Source organism: Leptodactylus fuscus, chromosome 1, assembly GCF_031893055.1.
Source record: "Leptodactylus fuscus isolate aLepFus1 chromosome 1, aLepFus1.hap2, whole genome shotgun sequence".
In the NCBI taxonomy this organism is placed as follows: domain Eukaryota; kingdom Metazoa; phylum Chordata; class Amphibia; order Anura; family Leptodactylidae; genus Leptodactylus; species Leptodactylus fuscus.
In genome coordinates, this window is record NC_134265.1 from 100,940,596 (window position 1) to 100,960,105 (window position 19,510).

Consider the following 19,510-nt stretch of genomic DNA (forward strand, 5'->3'; position numbering starts at 1 on the left):
GGACATGATGGGGTTAATTGCTATTAATATGAGGCACATGGAGTTACTAAAACAAAATTAATCACCCCAAATGCCTGATATTAATAAGTATAGTAACCCCAGTATGTCCTGTGTACCTGTATTTTCTTTTTTTAGTTTCACTTTCCTGGAGCTTTTTCTGCTCCTTCTCTTGTGTGCAGGAGGGTATTCCACCAACAGGGGGCCCCTGAAAGTGCTGGGGCCCTGGGCAATAGCCAAGTTTGCCCCCCCCCCCCCCCCTAACGCTGGCCCTGCTTACCTCTCCTGGGCCACCGATCATTATACTCGGGGGTCTGAAAAGACTCCCGAGTATAATGATAGCAGCGATAGCAGCTGTCACTGGGCCCCTAATGTCCTGGGCCCTGTGGCAGCTGCTACCACTGCTACCACGGTAGTTACGCCACTGAAGATGCATTTCAGTACACTCAGGGCTAACTTACACTACCTCCCCCTCTCACTCCCTTCCCCCTCCCTTTCTTACACCCCCCTCCCTGTCTCTCTAACTAACCCCCCCCCCCCTACTAGCCCTTCCCCCTTCCCAACTAACTAACTCAGCCCCCCATCATACTTATCTGTCTTCCTGTCCATCACTTCCTTCTGTGGGGCCAGCTCCTCTTCTTATTCATGTCTGCCAGATCTCAAGGCTTTACATCTCAGATATTTACTGTGCATATTATTAAATCTGCATTTATAATAGACTAATAATAATAATAATAATAATAAATGATTTATCATGGTAAAGGCAAAATGTATATTGTGCTACTACATAGTGCCCTGTTTCGAAAGCTGGTGGTAGCTTTGACTGTTTGATGAAGAATACAGGAAGTAAGAAGAAGAGACAACAGGCAAAGCGGCTGAAGCAGGAAGATGGGAAAACCCCATTTAAGGGTATTGTGCTTTCCTGTATCTGTGTGTTTAAATTCCCCAGCTTAATGGGTAGCTTGTCCTATTCAGTATTATATAGATCAGCAATGCCTAGCTGACCTTGTCTAGTTCTAGTATGGATTAGCCCAGTGGTGTAATGATCGCAGGTGGTGCAACCAGGCCCAGTGGAGTACGGTGCCCACAGCCAGCTGGAAATGAACGTGGCCCAGAACACCATGATAGCGGTTGGAGAAAGCCTGGTTCCCTGACTGTTATACATGTTGTTAATAGAAATCGATCGCCAGGCCTCTTTCCAATTGATGCCAGCCCAGCGGAGGTGACTAAAAATAATAAAATACATATACCCACTTCACCTGGGCTCAGCATCCTTTCCGGGGCTCTTCTGGTCCTTGGTTGAGGTCACATGCCCCAGATGTCAGTTTTGGGGGCTGTAATTGGGCCGCAGTGGTCACATCATCGCGAAGGTGTTTTAATGTCATCGCGCCCCACATGTCTGCTAGAGCCCAATCACAAGACTCAGCAGTGACATCTGGGGCGTGTGACTTAAGTCGCAAGGAAGAAGAGGACTTAGGGAGATGCTGAGGACACCCAGATGAAGCGAGGATGAGGAGGGGTGAGGAAAGGTGAGTATAAGTGTTTGTTATTTTTGATCACTTTCCCTGGGCCTCTACTTATTATATTCTGGGGTCTGAGGTGAACCCCAGAGTATAATAATAGCTACGTTACAGCATCATGATGTGACCATTCAGGCCCATTCATAGGGTCTGTGACGTTACCTAGAAGGTCAGAAGATGACCGAAGAGTACTATGATGGAGCACTGGATGCCACACAAGTACAGGAGAAGTGAGGGAAGGTATGTGTATCTGCTTCTGAAAAGAAACCAGAGTATAGGAGACATACTTTTGGATCCAGCTGAACATGTTTGGTCTGAAATTAAAATGGCATACAAACCCTGTGAATATATTTGCCAAACATGAATTTTCCCATTTCTAGTTACAACATAAACATATACATAGAACAGTTAAGAATAAATATAAATGTAAAACTTTATCTTCCATTGTCAGCAATTAAAGATGCATACCCATATATCAACAGGGTCACTCCATGCTCTTGAGGGGGTTCAAATTAGGGATTCTGATATTCATTATTATATGTAGCATATTTGCAAATCCAGTTTTCCTGTAGGCGGCTAGAAGAACCTAGCTTGGTGAGTTTCACGGGTCATTTGGTAACATCATGTTAGGCATTATAATAAGTAATAGAAATTTACATACCTAAAGTGGTGACAATGAAGAAATGAAATAGAATTTCCAACTTAATATACTGCAATTCTAGGATGTGACCTCTATACTGAGATTTGGTCGTCCCACTAGCAGTTTCAGCTTCCATATCAGTTTTGTAGATATGTGGTTTTCATAAATTCATGGGTGTAACATGAAATAACATGAAATGGTTTAGCTTTTGTATTCTTCTCCATTCTGTCACTATGAACTTGGCTACAAAAAAGAGAGTCAGCTACTAAAATGTGTGTGTGCCTGGGGGTCATCGTGTCTGATGGTGAAATCAGAGATTAAAGAGTCCATTTTACTATTTCCAATTCCAAATGTTTCAGCGACATTCGGTTTGATTATACTAATCTTCACAGCTCCTGGTGAGTTCTAGTGACATTGAAACCTTTCATCTCTCACCACTGATGTGTGATTTCTGTCAGATAAACAGTGGAAAAAACATGATTACATTTGAGCCACAGTTGCCAGCTCTCTCTGAACTTCAGGAAAACTCCTGAAAATTCAGGCAGTTTCCAGGCCTCCTGCTTCCTCCTGGATGTAGCATGAAAGGGGGCAGCAGAAGAAGAGCCATGGTGACAAAGGAACGGAACCGTCACACTGAGAAGGAACTGGAAGCACACAGGCACAGACATCAAAGACAGAGGATATACAGCAAGGAGAAAATACCATCAAATCCAATTATGGCTGCAGCTACATTTCCTGGTCCACTCGCCTGTAAACAGCAGTGAATAAAGCATCAGACAGACTGCATTTATAAATATCAGCAAAGGAAAAATACAAGGAAAATTGTAGAATCTTTCCATCTTGTCATTAACCTTTCTTACACATATGTAAGATTGACAATATATAGAAGATAGATAGATAGATAGATAGAAAGAAAGATAGATAGATAGATAGATAGATAGATAGATAGATAGATAGATAGATAGATAGATAGATAGTCGTGAAGGTAGACATTTGCTTAATATAGGGGACTACATAGCATTTGCAACCATATTATAACTCTTCCATTATGTGCTTCAGATAATCAGAATCGAGTTTAATAAATTTAGTTGTACTCTTCCTTCAACTATACTATGGGAAGAATATGCAAATCTGCCTTCCATGATGTAATTAGGAAGACAGTTGCTGCCTCATTGTTGCAAACCAATAGAGGGCGCTCACTGGAATGTGCAAGCCTGTCTTAAGACAGGATTCCAGTGAAATAACCCAATAATGGCTGCTCCCTTTAGCCTCATGCCCGACCTTCCAAGAGGCCTTTGTTTAGCAATGACGCTGGGATTAATACCAGGTATAGTCTCTCAATCGAGGACAGCTGTTTCGATCTGGTTGGATCTCATCAGCCCGATGTAGAGAGGACTATAACCTGGTATAGGTGAGAGGCTTAGACAGGGTTCGGGGGATATTGTCACTCCTTAGGGAGAGACCACCATATGGGTGTGTGGAGACTTGTTAAGCCTTTAGCACTCCACTTTGCAAGGAACTATTCCATACTTCAACTATACAGTCATTTTCTCTAGTTGCTGGATAATGTAGTCATATTTGAAAGTTTTTCTGTATTCTTCATTGTTACAATCTTGCTTTGTGTCAGAGTGATCCACAAAAAAAATACTAAGAAAAAAAAAAAAAATAACATTGTGTGTGTGTAAGGCCAAATTATAATATGTGTGAAATGTCACATAGTGGCCCCTACACTCAGTATCATGTGCTATAATGGCACATACCTAGGGTTGACTAAATGGTACACATTCTCCCAAAATTTTGGGTTCAATCACAAGCTACTATTATTCTCTGGGGTCTTTTCAGACATCGGAGTATAATAAGCAGAGGCTCGGGGGAGATGAGCAAACATAACATTGTTAGTCACCTCACCTGGACTCTGGCGCGTCCTCCTCTGGTCTCCTGAATGATGATAGGGACCACTGAGGGGTAACGTACGTGACCACTGAGGCCCAATCACAGGCCCTCAGCCAGATCATTCAGGAGCCAGGAGAAATCAAAGGAAACCGCACCAGAGCCCAGGGAAGGTGACTAATAGTGTTATGTTTGTTCACCTCTCCTAGGACTCTGCTTATTATACTCCAGTGTCTGAAGAGACCCCAGAGAGTAATAGTAGCTTGTGATTGAACCCAAAATTTTTGGAAAATGTGTATTGAGAACCCATTTAGTCAGCCCTATGTATGTGCCATTATAGCACATGATACTGAGTGGAGAGGACACTATGTGACATTATCCTGTGAATTTTTGGCATAAAGAGGGGTTCAGAGCTTTCTGAACAGCTCGGGGTTAATGATACCCATAATCCACCCATGTATGCACGTGTATGTGTGTGTAAGAGAGTTAAAATGGGTGCACCACTCTAAATGGTTTCCACTTAACTTAACTTTGATAGCAAAACCACCTAGTCACCTATGTTGTGTGTGACCATGTTGTGCCATATATGTCATTTAAACTTTATTTTGATGTTCCTTTAAGTTAATGTCACTTTGTTATATAATGCCAAGCTGTGTATCAACCACACTGTGATGTTTGCTGCTAGCTAGGGCTACACTAGTGAGTTTACTGTCACTTTAATAAATGTCAGCATACTCACTAAAGTGATAGTGTTATTCCCAATATATGCCGCCAATCATCTGACCAGCAAGCAAATGCTCTTTGGTTGGTTGACTGCATCTTTTATGTAGTAATAAAAAAAAAAAAAATATTGGCCACACATTTCCTTGTCTATACACAGATGTACAGCCAATAATCAGTGTAGGCAAATGGGGAAAGAGCAGTCACATTAGCAACTGTTTCTCTCCCATTCACTTTGTACTGGCTTGTGTAAACAGGCCAGTGCAGGTCAGCACCAATTGATGTGTTTGTCAACAATCAGCCCTTGTTTTATACCTACATCTCCTGGAGTAAATGCACTTTACTGCAAAAGTAATGCAACAGATTACTTTGAAAACACTTAAATTAGATTGTTAGCATCACAGGGGAGAGGACTACATGCATGCTGTGTGATTCATTGCGGGAGCTCATTGGGAAGAAAGCAACCCAGGTCACGAAATACAACGTTTAAGGCATTACTAGGTAACTAAGGAGGTAGCTGAGATGTTGCTGTTCAGTTCCAAGAGTTCTGTAGAAAACTAGCAGAATAACGCACTGCAAGATTGCAGTTGCTGGTTAAATCAGTGGACAGCATGAGGTCAACAGGGCTGTACCCTCACTTGTACAAGTTAAGGATACGGGAAATCATAAACGATAACTGTTCCCACTAAAAGAAGTCAGACCACACAGACAGCGCAAATGTAAAAGTGCTGAGTTGCCAGTCAGCATAGGTGCCAATAAATAGCTAGCAATATTAGTAAGGCACTAGTATGCTACTAGTAGCAGGGGTGCAACTACCGGGATAGCAGTGGTAGAGGCTGCCACATGGCCCGGGACATTAGGGGGCCCAGTGGCAGCTGCTACCACTGTAGATTTTTTTGTTTATTATTTTTTTTAATAGGCCATTATCTGCTGGAGTAACTCGGAAACCCCACAAAACCTGCAAACCCGTAAAGAGATGGCCCCAAAGGTTCTAATGCCACATAACATATACCACTATTCTAAAGTACACAAGGTAGGGGCCCCATTACAGAATTTGTACTGGAGCCCAGGAGCTTCAAGTTGCGCCTCTAAATCCAGCTGCCACCTGCCCTCACCCCCCTCCTCCTTTGAAGTGCACTCGGTTTGTATCTACTCACCCTCCAACCTCCAACGGGCCGTCATATACCAACCACCTGGACCCACCGCTGCCTTCATCGACCATTTCACCATCTGGCTCACACACTTCCTATCCAAGGACACCCCACCATCATCATGGGTGATTTCAACATCCCCATTAACACAGACCTCACCTCCGCAAAGCAGATCTACTTCACCACACTCATATCTGCACTCTCTCGCAATCCCAGACAGCTATTCACCACCTTCAACTCCCTCCTCTGTCCCCCTGTGCCCCCTCCAACATCACTTATCTCAGCTGACGACTTCAAAGCTAAAATCGACACCATCAGAGACAGTCTCACCCTACTCCCCCGACAACCCCTCTACCCAACTACTTGCTGCTCCTCATCCCTGACCTGTTTCTCCACCATCACTGATGAAAAACTCTACTCCCTAATCTCTAAATCCCACCTCACCTCCTGCGCACTTGACCCGATCCAGTCACATCTCATCCCCAAACTCACTGAAGTCATTACTCCGGCCCTAACCCATCTCTTCAACCTATCCCTAGCCAATGAATCCTTCCCCTCCGCCTTCAAACATGTCACAGTCACACCCATACTTAAGAAATCGTCCCTCGACCCGTCCTCTCCAGCCAACTATCGTCCCATCTCACTGCTCCCGTACGCCTCAAAACTGCTTGAGCAGCACGTCCACTCAGAACTCTCCTCCTATCTCTCGTCCAACCTGCTCTTTGACAGACTACAGTAAGGCTTCAGATCCCGTCACTCCACTGAAACTGCCCTAACAAAAGTCACTAATGACCTGCTAACCACCAAAGCCAAGCTCCATTACTCTGTCCTCCTCCTCCTTGACTTCTCCTCTGCCTTTGACATAGTTGACCACTCCCTCCTGTTAGAAATTCTTTCATCCCTTGGTATCTCAGACCTGGCCCATTCCTGGATCTCCTCATACCTTACCGACCGCACATTCAGCGTCTCCCACTCGCACACCACCTCCTCACCATGCCCTCTCTCTGTAGGTGTCCCCCAAGGCTCTGTCCTAGGACCCCCCCCTGTTCTCTATCTACACCCTGGGCCTGGGCCAACTCATAGAATCTCATGGTTTCCAGTACCAGACATTACTTCTCTGCTGGCCAGAGTTCCAGATTGTTTAAAAGCCGTAGCCTCCTTCTTCCCCTCCTGCTTTCTCAAACTAAACATGGAGAAAACGGAGTTCATCATCTTTGCCCCACCCCGTATGGCCCCTCCACGCGACCCATCTATCAAAGTCAACAAAACCACATTTACCCCTGTCCCACAGGCCCGATTCCTTGGAGTAACACTGGACCCTGCCTGACCTATCCTTCAAGTCACACGTTCAAACCCTCAACACTTCCTGCTGCCTCCAACTCAAGAACATCCACCGAATCCGCTCCTTCCTCACCTCTGAAACGACTGAGACACTCGTCCAGGCCCTCATAATCTCCCGCCTAGATTACTGCAACACCTTTCTCCATGGATTCCCAGGTAACACCCTCGCGCCCCTCCAGTCCACCTTCAACTATGCTGCTTGCTTAATTCACCTCTCCCCCAATCTTCATCAGCTGCTCCCCTCTGCCAGTCCCTCCACTGGCTACCCATAGCCCAGTGAATTGAGTTCAAGCTACTAGCATTAACATACAAAGCTATCCACAACCTGTCCCCTCCATATATCTCCAACCTAATCTCCCGCTACCTGCCCACACGTAACCTCAGATCCTCCAAAAACCTCCTACTCTGCTCTGCTCTCCGCTCTGCTCCTCACACAACCGTCTCCAAAATTTCTCCCATGCATCCCTCATACTCTGGAACTCCTTACCAAGACACATAAGACTGACCCACACAATCACAGGCTTTAAGAAGGCCCTGAAGACTCACCTATTCAGGAAGGCCTACAACCTCCAATAACGCTACTGTCACCACGCCGCCATCTGAACTGTCTTCCCCCTCTCCTTCTGTCTCTATCCCCCCTTCCCTCATAGATTGTAAGCCCTTGCGGGCAGGGCCCTCTACCCCACTCTGCCTGCATAATTTGTGTACTGTATGTAACCCCCAAATGTAAAGCACCATGGAATTAATGCTGCTATGTAAATAAATAATAATAATAAATAGGTTCTCAGTGTAATCAATGTTCATGACTAACTGCAGCTAAAGATTACTGACCACTAGATAAACACGTCCACCTTGAACAACAGAGAATGTGCTTGAGACTGATCCCTGACTGCGCTCAAAAAAATCACTTAGACTTCATTTTTGGTGTGGAAGGACTTCCTACCCCTCTGTTCTGATGTTGGTCTGTAGACAGTACTGAATGGACAAGTCAGCTACTGCATGACATTGCTAGACAACGTGACAAGGGAGAGGCTGACATTTGTTACATTTCTAGAAAGGGACTGTGATTGTGATATTAAACTTCTACAGGGAATGAGGATTGAGGTGGACCAGTGTAAGGATGACTTGGCCTGACAGATTTTTTTTTTTTAAGAAATTTACCTAAAAAATCCAGTCCTTGGATGATGTAGATTCCAGTTCTTGCACATGGGACCTCTTGTGGTGCCTCAGAATTATTAAGATACCTGCAGCGCTGTTACCTCTATGTGAATACAATTCATTTGAACTGTTCTGTGGTATCTTTCCTTTCTGCTTCTGTCTAGTATTCTTGGTCGGGAAACATCAGTACCACTTGAGTTAGAGAAGCTATATTTGTAAAGAGGGCAGAATTTTTAAGTGAGTTTTAGTAGATTATAAAATACAAACAGTACGCTGTTTTAGTATTCAGTAGATTAACATTATGATTTTATATTGACGCTCTGACAATCCTTAAAGTTAAGGGTTATAAAGCGCCTTAAAGACAGCAGTTGTACAGTGTACCCAGAAAACAGATGCTTTTCTAAGTTCTCCTTATTTATTGTATGTTTGCAGTCCTGAATCCAAAGCAGAAGAGTCTTTGAGGTTCAGATTCCCTATTTAACATATCTAACGCTGCAAAGGTAAAGGAACCTGTAATTTCAAGCAGTGGGAGTGGGCAGAAGGGACTTTGAGAGTTTACTTGATTTACATACCAAAAAGTCCTCTCTACTTATAACAAGTGCTTGTCTTTGAAATGCAGAATCACTTTTGTCACTGGTTAAACAAGCAATGTTCTCCCATCACTAGAAAAGATAAGGACTGGCAAACAGCCTGCAAGGTTATAGTGCAAAGTACTTTACCCTCAGAGTTCACTGTATGTTGAGTCATAAAAGAGGGGAAATACAAGAACATCTCCAGGGTGAAAAGGGGTCTGTTGTTACTTTCATCACATACACCATTGTTCTGTGCGCCTTGAAATAGGAAGCAAAGCCATTATCTGTGATAATATCTTTTATACTGTGTCTGTAGTTGGCCATGTGCAGGTCAATTTACAGAGATATGAGCAGTGTTCCAATATTGGCCATATTGGGATATACAAAACACCAATAATAATTGGAGCATTACTTCAGTCACTGAAAATATAGTTTATTTCCATTGCTGCACCTGTGTTTTCTGCAATAACTGACTTTAAAACATACCATAAGTTAAAGATGACAATTGGTACATAAATGATCTAACCAGTAACACAAGATACTAAACAGACTCTAAGAACCTGTAAGGTTAGAAATGCATCACCAGATGTAGCAATACAATCATACTGTAGCCTGTGCTAGGGGAGCTGCTACAGTCTGCGCATGTGAAGATGTGAAGTTGATTGCAATGACAAGCGCTCTTCATTGTTGTCATCTGCTTCTTCACATGCAGAGTAACTTAAAGGGGTTGGCCACTTTCAGACCAATATTAAGAGACAAATGTTATTGTTTGTAGAATAAAATGATATACAATTTTCCAATATACTTTCTGTATCAAGTCCTCACAGTTTTCTAGATTTCAGCTTGCTGTCATTCATTCTGTTTCTTCTAGAGGATGAAACTCTGACCATGGTCATGGGATTTACGGTCCATGGTCATGGGATTTACGGTCCATGGTCATGTGATGAGCACACAGGTGCATGGCTGATTACCAGGCAGATGTCTGATTATTGTGCTGTGACTGTAACTAGTGGCACCTGTGTGCTCATCACATGACCATGGACCGTAAATCACATGACCATGGTCAGAGTTTTAGCCTCTAAAAGTAACAGAATGAATTATAGCAAGCCGAGATCTAGAAAACCATGAGGAATTGATACAGAAAGTATATTGGAAAATTGTATATCTTTCTATTGTACATTTGTTTGTCAATATTGGTCTGAAAGTGGCCAAACCCTAAATGCAAAAATTGTAATAGGGACCCCTCATATCTATAGTACTGGTGTATTCTTATGTTCTAGTGAAACCATTGGGCTCCTTCATACTCCAGGTGCCTTTAGCAATTACTGCCATTGCACTCCCTTTAGCTACACCCCTGTTAACATGCACCAATTATAGCAGGCTGCCCAGCACAGTATTGTTTCTGTAGAAGGTCCCTCTTGACCACAACAGATTAAACCAATCATTTACCAAATATGGATCTGAGTTGGGACCCTACTTCCACACCTAATAGTTACTACTGGCTAAGTGCTGTCTAATCACACATACCATACACATGTAGGTTTGGCCAACTACATTGAAAATTTTTCAACCTGGCTGATGACATTTTTAGCAGACAAATGTCTGCTGTCAGCTACAGATGTAATAACAAAGCTGCAATGAAACAAATAGTGTGCGATATAAACAGTGAAGAGGTTACAGCACCTGCACAAATGCTGCAACCCCTTCAAACATCTGATCAGCAGAGGTCCATATTGCTGACGGATCCTGAGGGTAAATTATCAATAAATATGATTGCGGATCATCTCTTCACTACAACATCAATAAATATGACCTGAGCAACCTAAAGGAGAAATATGAAGCTCCTGGAGCTCATTGAAAAATCTATACCATAGCTCTCAACCATAATGTATAGTGTATAGTTTTGGTCATATTGGGAACAGACACCTTATGGGTCCCCAAGATACAAAAATACTTACCCAAATGTCTAAAAACAGTCTTTTGAAAGCAATTTAACCAAACCTCAACCGTTTCTGGTTAAATTGGTCCACCTCATAAGTTTAGGAACCGATGGCAGGTGTGCACAGGTAGATCTTTGAATTAAAGGATTATTTAAAAACCAACTGTACTTAAAGTAACTCATGACATAGGTTTTCCATCCAGATTAGAGGATAGACCATCAATATTATTAAACTGGTGAGGATCTACCCTCAGGACCCCCACCATGTAACACTTTGAAGTAGCCTCTTCATTACTCACACTTGCAAAATGCAGTCACACTCTAGTGCCATTAGGTTAATTTGCAGGTGCTAATAATTATGGGTGCCGTTTCTTTCACCACTTTTGCAAGTCACATAACAAAACTGAAAAAATAGAAATATGTCTCCCAGTACATAAAATCTAATTGCCAAAATCTGGTTGTTATTGTATATTTTGAATTATCAGTACATGGCAAAAATGTACTCTAAGAGGAAATCCATTTCAATATGCCCATGCATCATTTCCTCTGTAGAGTTATGTTTTGTATTACACAAAAATGAGCATTTGTGTGTACATTAATACTAATGTTTCTTACTATCAGTAGGGTCCTCTGTAATGCTTGTAAATAAAGGTGTATTATATAGTTAACTTGAACTTCTGTAGGAAGCAATCCACGTGACTGGGATGTCTTCATCTAACCTCATCTATGTCCCCTAAATTGCTAATACATAAAACAAAGAATGCATAGGAAGGACAGGCATGTAACTGGACCAGAACCAGGATTATCACGACACAGAAAACAAGCATAGTGGTTACAAGCTAAGAATTCTTATTACATAATCAGTGACCAGTCTGGAATTTTACAACACTGAGTCAAATCAGAAACTACAAGTCAAATAAGGGACAGCAGTACTAATAGGAGAACTGAGTTCTTTGGGCACGCCACTTTGAAGAGCAGACATTTATTGGGAGATAGCATAGTATCGGGCCAAGGACTTTCACCGTCCAGCACTCCAGAATGCCTTCTGGACAGAGCGCCTAGTTATGTTGTCTTCTGAGATGTCATCAAGTCACTTTGCTACAGTTCTAGTTTATTTTATTTTGTGTTCTAAAGTAGGTATTACAGCCCATAAACATTACACACATCTTTTTTTTACTGAAATATTGTTAGTTTTGTGCATAGAACTCAAATATTCAGTATATAGAATTAATTTAATGTGAGTACATGGTCATGCTCTCATGAAAAATATATAGCAAAATTAGGCGGTATACCTGCACTTTGATCTTTACACACATAAGCAAATCAAGTGGTAACAAATAATTGTATATATATGACGGAGGGCATCCAGTATTGTACCTCATAGGGAGACAGAATACATTGAGGCAGCAGAATCAGTCAGTCGCACAGCTGGTCACACATGATATCTGTTTCATGGTGGGAGGCAGATGTGATTATCCTAACAGGATTGACTGATTCATATTATAATCAGCAATTCAGATTTCAGCTAAATAAAATATAAAACAGAGGCATGACTTTGCGCTGAGTTGCACAGCATAGGAGACTACCGTCAATATTTTTAGACATGAATTTACTTAAGATGAAATTCTGGAGATTACAATTGAATTGGGAGACTGTAAGCAGATCATATCCGAAGAGCTCTCATAAAATGGCTGTTCTGTAACATTTCCATGATATATCTTTGTCAGTTAATTTCTTTTATCTTGTCACTGCCAAAGTTTTTGGATATTTTTAATCAATTGTGTCTTCGACATTTTTTTTTTTATTTCTGACATGTACATATAACACTTATTGAACATGCAGCCGTGCCAGTGTCTCAAAGTTTTTTCAAGTAGTTAGACTCCTTATTTATTCCCTTTAATCGGGGGAGTTCCAAATCCAAGCTGCATCTTTCCACCTTGCAGCGACCAAAAGATAAGAGTGGCTCCAATGGAAGAGTGCCTCTCCTCCCTCTGGCTCTGATCTTTTAGCCCGAGTTAAGGATGTCCGTAGCATGGAGAACTTGACAGCCACACTTAACCATACTGTTGAGTCGTTCCAGGCTATATGGTCATCTTGGGACGCATACTGTATTTTGAATGGTCTCTGACTCCTTCCCCTTCCCTTCCTCCCCCACCCCCTCATTTCTACTCTCAGGTTTTTGTGATGTATATACATTCCCAGTCTATTTGACGTTATATGCATTGCTCCACGTTCATGTTTTTTATGTTTTCAACTCTTGTGTTGTGTTGTATTTTACAAAAATCCTTTCAATAAAAATGACAGTTTAAAAAAAAAAATAAATAAAAAAAATAAGGGTGGGATGGCTCTTCCAGGCCTCTTTTTGTATTACTGTTAGGGAAGTGCAGACACCAGTTCCCCAGTGCGTAGATGACAATTCCCCAGTAGCTGCTGGAGAACCCTCGAGGAAGGGGCACAGTGAGCTCTAAGCTGAAGCCCCCCACTGTCCCTTCCTCTTGCCAGGCCCTATTCTATGTAATAGGCGGCAACTAGAAGATGATCTCTTCCTATATATGTGACACACAAAATGCAGACAAGACAAACAACAACAAAGGGAGGTCAGCTAGCCAGGGTTTGGTAACAGTTGAGCAATGCAGTGCCAAATCGAAGTCCAAAAGAATAGTCAGTTGGGAAAGCCAGAGGTCAGGATTAAGAATACAAGTAACAAAAAAGCAAGAGAAGCCAGCAAGCACAAGGCAATAGCAAGCAACAATGTGAATGCGAACCAAGAATAAATAGGGAGGAAGAACCCGCCCAGAAACTGATAGGAAGGCAGGCTGTCAATCACAGGGCAACACAAAACTTAACTCTTAGAGGAGCAGAGGGAAATGAAGGTGAAGGAGACGGGTGTGGTGGAAAATCAATTAATAAGGTGAAGGAATAGGACAGTGTTCAGACAATGCAACCAAAAACTCTAAGCATGCGTCCTGCACAGCCACATGCGAGCAGAGGGTGGCACAGAGACCAGAACAGTCAGAGATGTTACAATTACCTTCCAGAATAACTTTGTTATTTGAAGTCCTAGCTGATGACTGACCCTCTACTTAGCCAGAAGGTTCATTTGGCACATTTATTATGGTCAGTATTGGAAAGTTCACATTTATGTGAAGGCAAGTTGCTACCTCTTCACAAACTGCAGAACAGATTTGGCAGCAAGCGAAGTAGCTGGCACCGTACTCCGCAATTCCTACTAAGATGCCACTATGGGAGAATCCTGGGCTGAGCGAACTTCTGGCTCTTCCAGATGCACGGTACTGGGAGCATTTTGGAGTCGGATCTTTTGGTTATTTGTATGAACAGGATTTGTTTTGCTCTTTTCACTTTTTAACTGCATTGTTTAATATACCCCACACTCAGTTTTTCAGATCTCTACAAATTAGACACCCCATGGCTACACAGTTTCCCCGATCTGATATACACATCTCTACCTATCCACTCATTGGTGTACTTCGGTCTCAGTGTCCACAGGGTATCATCATGAATTTATATACCCACCTCATACAGGTTAAAATGTCTGGTCTGGCCGTCCCTTCTTTGTTGAAATGGTGCACCTTGATTCTTGCTCTTACTGATGAGTTCTATTCAGAATTTCAGGAATCAGCATAATTTGTATCCCTATCAGTCAACAATAGGTTGATTCAAGTATATATAAATAAGTTATTTGACCTCTGTATGGTTCTGTAAGATGGGGAGCCTGAGGGCTACTTTTTACTCTACGAGCGCTCCCATTGAAGTGAATGGTAATGGCTCACGTGTACGACTCAGACTGAGCCGAGCGCCGGGCCCCTTCACACGGTGAGTCGTACACGTGAGTGCTTCCCATTCACTTCAATGGGAGCGCTCCTAGAGTAAAAAGCAGCCCATTCATTTCAATGGGGAGCGCTTGTATGCCGGCTCCCCATTGAAATGAATGGGATCTGCTTTATATGCGCTGATTCTGACCGTGTTTTAACGTTCAAAATCAGGCAGCGTATCCGTAGTGTGAAGGGGCCCTGAAACATCCAGGGTGCCTGCGTTGTACAGCTGAGTATTCAGATTTCTGGCATATGATATGGGATTGCCCTGTCATTAAAGATTTCAGGGTGGAGTATTGTCAGAAGTCCTTGGTGCCCCTTTCACTCCCCCCTGACGTTTGTGTGTTCGGCATTCTGGTCGAGGAGCTATGGCACCACCATTCTCATATTATGTGGCGGGAATCTCTATTTTTATCTAGCAAAGCCAAAGTCCTATGGTGGATGGCTCCTCGCCCACCCTCTTTATCACAGTGGAGAAAACTGCTGAACTTAATTCTACTGTTTAATCAACTGGTACATAAGGGTAGAGGTTGTTCTACTAAATTCAACAAGGTCTGGGGTCTCTGGTGTAACTCACTGTTGGTCTTATATACTGCCCATCTTTTTATACAGCTCTCAATGTATTTATAACTTTATTTAGCGCTCCTACTGCACACTCCCTGATCCTGCCTGTCTCCTAATCCTTGTGGTACCCCTGGACCTATTCTGGCCAGATGGGTCTAATTGAGTTGCTTTGCTCTTTGATTGTTTCTTCTTTTTTGCACTGTTATGCTCGATAACCTTTTGTGTTCTACAGGTTGGTTCGACTGGATCTTCTGCCTGCCTCCTACCTGACTTTGGGACTATTTGTGCTTCTTATTTTCAGGATTTATACGTTATAGACTCTGCAGCAACAGTTTTAACTGTTTGCTTTTTTTTGTTTGTTCTTTTTCCGTATCTTCTGTAAAGAATTTTATTGTACTTTTCCTATTATTTAATTTGTACCTCTTCTTTGTATTGTATGCCTTCTTGTAGAAACTTCAACACTTATTGTGGAATTATAAATTATAGACTAAAATAGTCATATTATACCTATATATAGTGGTATACCTATATATTGTTCCGAAGGTACACACCTGGCACAGTGATACAATGTCAGCCAGCACTTTACACTCTTTTCAACTTTTATACAATCTTGCATCAAACCAACTTGTTCCGTATGGAAACCTATCAAGCAACTCACAGTCATGAACAATTTCTTCCAACTTTTTCACATAGTGATTTTTTTTTTTTTTTTTTTTTTAAAAAGCATCAAAGTTCAGTTTTATTTTACCACATATTTTCCAATTAAAACTCAGGGCTAGTGGAAGCTGGATGCCCCGACTGAACCTTTAGCCACAGTATTGAGCTCATTACATCTTTATTTCCAAGATGTGACTAACACCACTGACAAGAAAAGCCCTTTCCTGTCATAATGTGAGTTCTATGCTTATGACAGGGAAAGGGTACATTTCATTGCGATAGATCCCTATTAAAAAAAATGGCTGCTCCTGAATATTCAACATAGGTTCTGGTGCTGTCCAGTGTTCTGAAAATGAATTTTGAATCCATTACATAGGATCGCTGATTCGTCATTGAAGCTGGCCATGTATAGTATATAATGATAGGCAGATTCTACCTATTCTGGCGGGAACCTCTAACAAAGCTAATATGTAAGGCTGAGTTCACACAGGGTATTGTGGTCAGGATTTTGAGGCCGTATCCGCCTCAAAATCCTGACCAAAAAGACGACTCCCATTGAAATCAATGGGAGTTGGTCAGTTCTTTTTTCCGGGAGCCGTTTCTTCAAGCTTCAGGCTCATTCTTCAGGCGGAGTTGCCTCACGATTCGGCCTGAAGACACTCCCTCTTCCGGACTAGGCCCATTCATTGGGCCTAATCCAGAGCAGAGTGCGCGACTGGATGCCAGTGCGCTGCATCAGCATCCAGTCGCAGCTACCCGTATTTTGGCATTCGCCTCAGGTTCCAGGCCAAAAAACCAGTGTGAACCCGACCTAGGGAGTGCAGCTGAATTTTACCTTTTTATACTTAACTGATCAGCTATAGCACCCCCAGCTATGGCCAAGCAATTTTTAGACACACAATGCAAATTAATGTCTACTGTAACCCAACCCTCCAAGTCTTTTTTTGGAAAAATATACAATAATAAATATTTTTTTAAATTTATTTTCAGCTTCCATGCAGAACTTTGGGGAAAATTGATCAAGCCCTGCACTCTAAAATTGTAGCATAAAAGTGTCAAAGTACAATTTTGTGACTTTTTGAGCTTCTTGATGCAAAACATTTAGCATATTTACACCATTCACTCCACTTCTGAAAGGACAATGGGAATTGGGCCTTGTTAGCCGGTCTGGCTGTCTGTACCTCAAATTTATCAACTGGCACTGTTTTAAAAATAGTCACAATCTCATACTAGCAAGGGCACGATGTAGAATGTGGAATAACATCTGAGGACAGAAGTGTTAGGCTTAGAGATACATCAAATTGATCAAATATGCTACATTTGATCAATTTGTCACAAATTAGACCATCACAGCAAAATTAACTTTAAAAATCCCCCTCATAGTAAAATCTGTGTTTCTGTATTACAGACTACAAGCAAACCCTGTGAGTAGCAAGATGTCACAGTTATTTGTTTCTGTCAGGGCAGTTCACAGAACAGAAAATGAACATGATTGACAAGGTGCGAATTTTTTATTTTGGAATCTGGAAAAAAGGACAGCAATGATGACAAAATGAAGCTGTAGTCATGAGATAAGTATGCTAGACACAACACAAGCAGAAAAATGTAGACGACCGCTTTTTAGGATACTGTATAAGGATATAAGACAAATGGAAAGGTAGAACAAAAAAGCTAGAAAGGGAAAGGGGTTAGATACACTAAATGAGAGGATTTAGGAAACAAGGTAGCAGAAAAAGTTTAAACAAGCAGGTTACAACGGTACATATTAGACTACAAAAGACCACAAAAGAGACAAAAGATAAGGGCACTGGAGTTGAAGGCAGAGGAAATAAACAGGAAGTTTTTATAATTGGAGCCTAGTAGGATACATTTAATAGGTAGTATTTATAAAAGGAAAACTGGCATGATAAAGATTAAAAAGAAAAAAAAAAACTCAAATATACCTATTCCTTTAGCCCCAAATTTAGTTACTGATTCCTGGCTGAAAGACAAAATCCATAAATAAATCTTAAATTCAGTGCTTTAGTATTAGTTCAATACTGAACACAGCCACAGGAAAAGTCATGGTAATCCTTAAATAATCATAACCAGAAGGTTAATTTAAAGAGGGTCTGTCATAAAGTACAAATAGTCAAATAACATAGATCATTTGATCCTTGTCATTCCCTTGAACAATTTGGTGTTGTTCTTTTTTAAATATGTCCACCCATTCAAAAGATATGGCCAATTATATGTAAACTACCTCTGATTCTCCATGTGGGTTGGAACCATTTATTATCTTAGAAAAACATAAGGTTACTGCCCACATGGAGAATCAGAGCCAGTTTACATATAATCTTCCAGTAGCCATATCTTTTAAATAGGTGGACACATTTTCTACTTGGTGATCCTTTTAAGATAAGCTACTCATTTTAAACTATTAGGTAACTATTGAGCTTGGCCCCATTATGGATTGGGTTCATGAACTGGGTAGATTGATATATAGTTTTGTGGAAAAGGATACAGTATAACTTGTATTTTATTCCTTTAAATCCCTGCTCTTTTGACAGGTAGGAGTCTCTTGGAGTCGTCGGAGGCACGGGGGTGGTGAGGGAAAATAACAAACAGTTATATTCTCCTTGTCTTACCTTTCCTGGGCATCCTTACATTCAGTGGCATAACTAGGAATGGCGAGGCCCCGTGGTGAACTTTTGACACTGAAGACCTCGACCGACCGACCCCCCACACACATTCCTGCACTATCTATTATGCCCCAAAGTGGCCCCTGCACACAGTATTATGCCCTATAGTAGCCCCTGCACACAGTATTATGCCCCATAGTGGCCCTGCACATAATATTATGCCCCACTGTGGACACCCATGAACAATTATTATACTCTGGGGTCTTTTCAGACCCCAGAGTATAATAATCGGATACTGAGGGGGGATACTAACATAAAAAACACTGTCACCTATCTATCCCCGACTCCGCTGCAGTCCTCGGGGGTCACATGACGCAGGTCTCGGTCAAGTGACATCACGGACGTCACACAACTAGGCCCGATGCCTGTATGGAGCGAGGAGAGGTAAGTAACTGTATTTTTTATGTTCCCTTACCTCTCCCGGGCCTCTGATCATTATACTCGGGGGTCTGAAAAGACACTCGAGTATAATAATAGTGTTTGTGTGGCCATGGTGTCACTTACCGATCCCGGCCCCTGCCAGGATCGATAAGTAAATAGGGCCCGTTACTGACTGGAGTAACTCCAGCTGGTAACAGCCTATTAAGAAGGAAAAAAAAACGCAGCGGTAGCGGCTGTCACCGGGCCCCTAATGTCTTGGGCCCTGTGACAGCTGCTACCCCTGCTACCCCAGTATTTACGCCACTACTTACATTGCTCCATTGAATCCGACAGCTTCTTCAGGTCTGCGGCTGATGTCACACTTTCCCAATCACAGAACTAAGTGGTCAACTGGGGCACACTGATGTTGACACCAGTTAGTGCTGAGACCCAATCAAAGGCCTCGGTGGTGACCTCCGGAACGCCG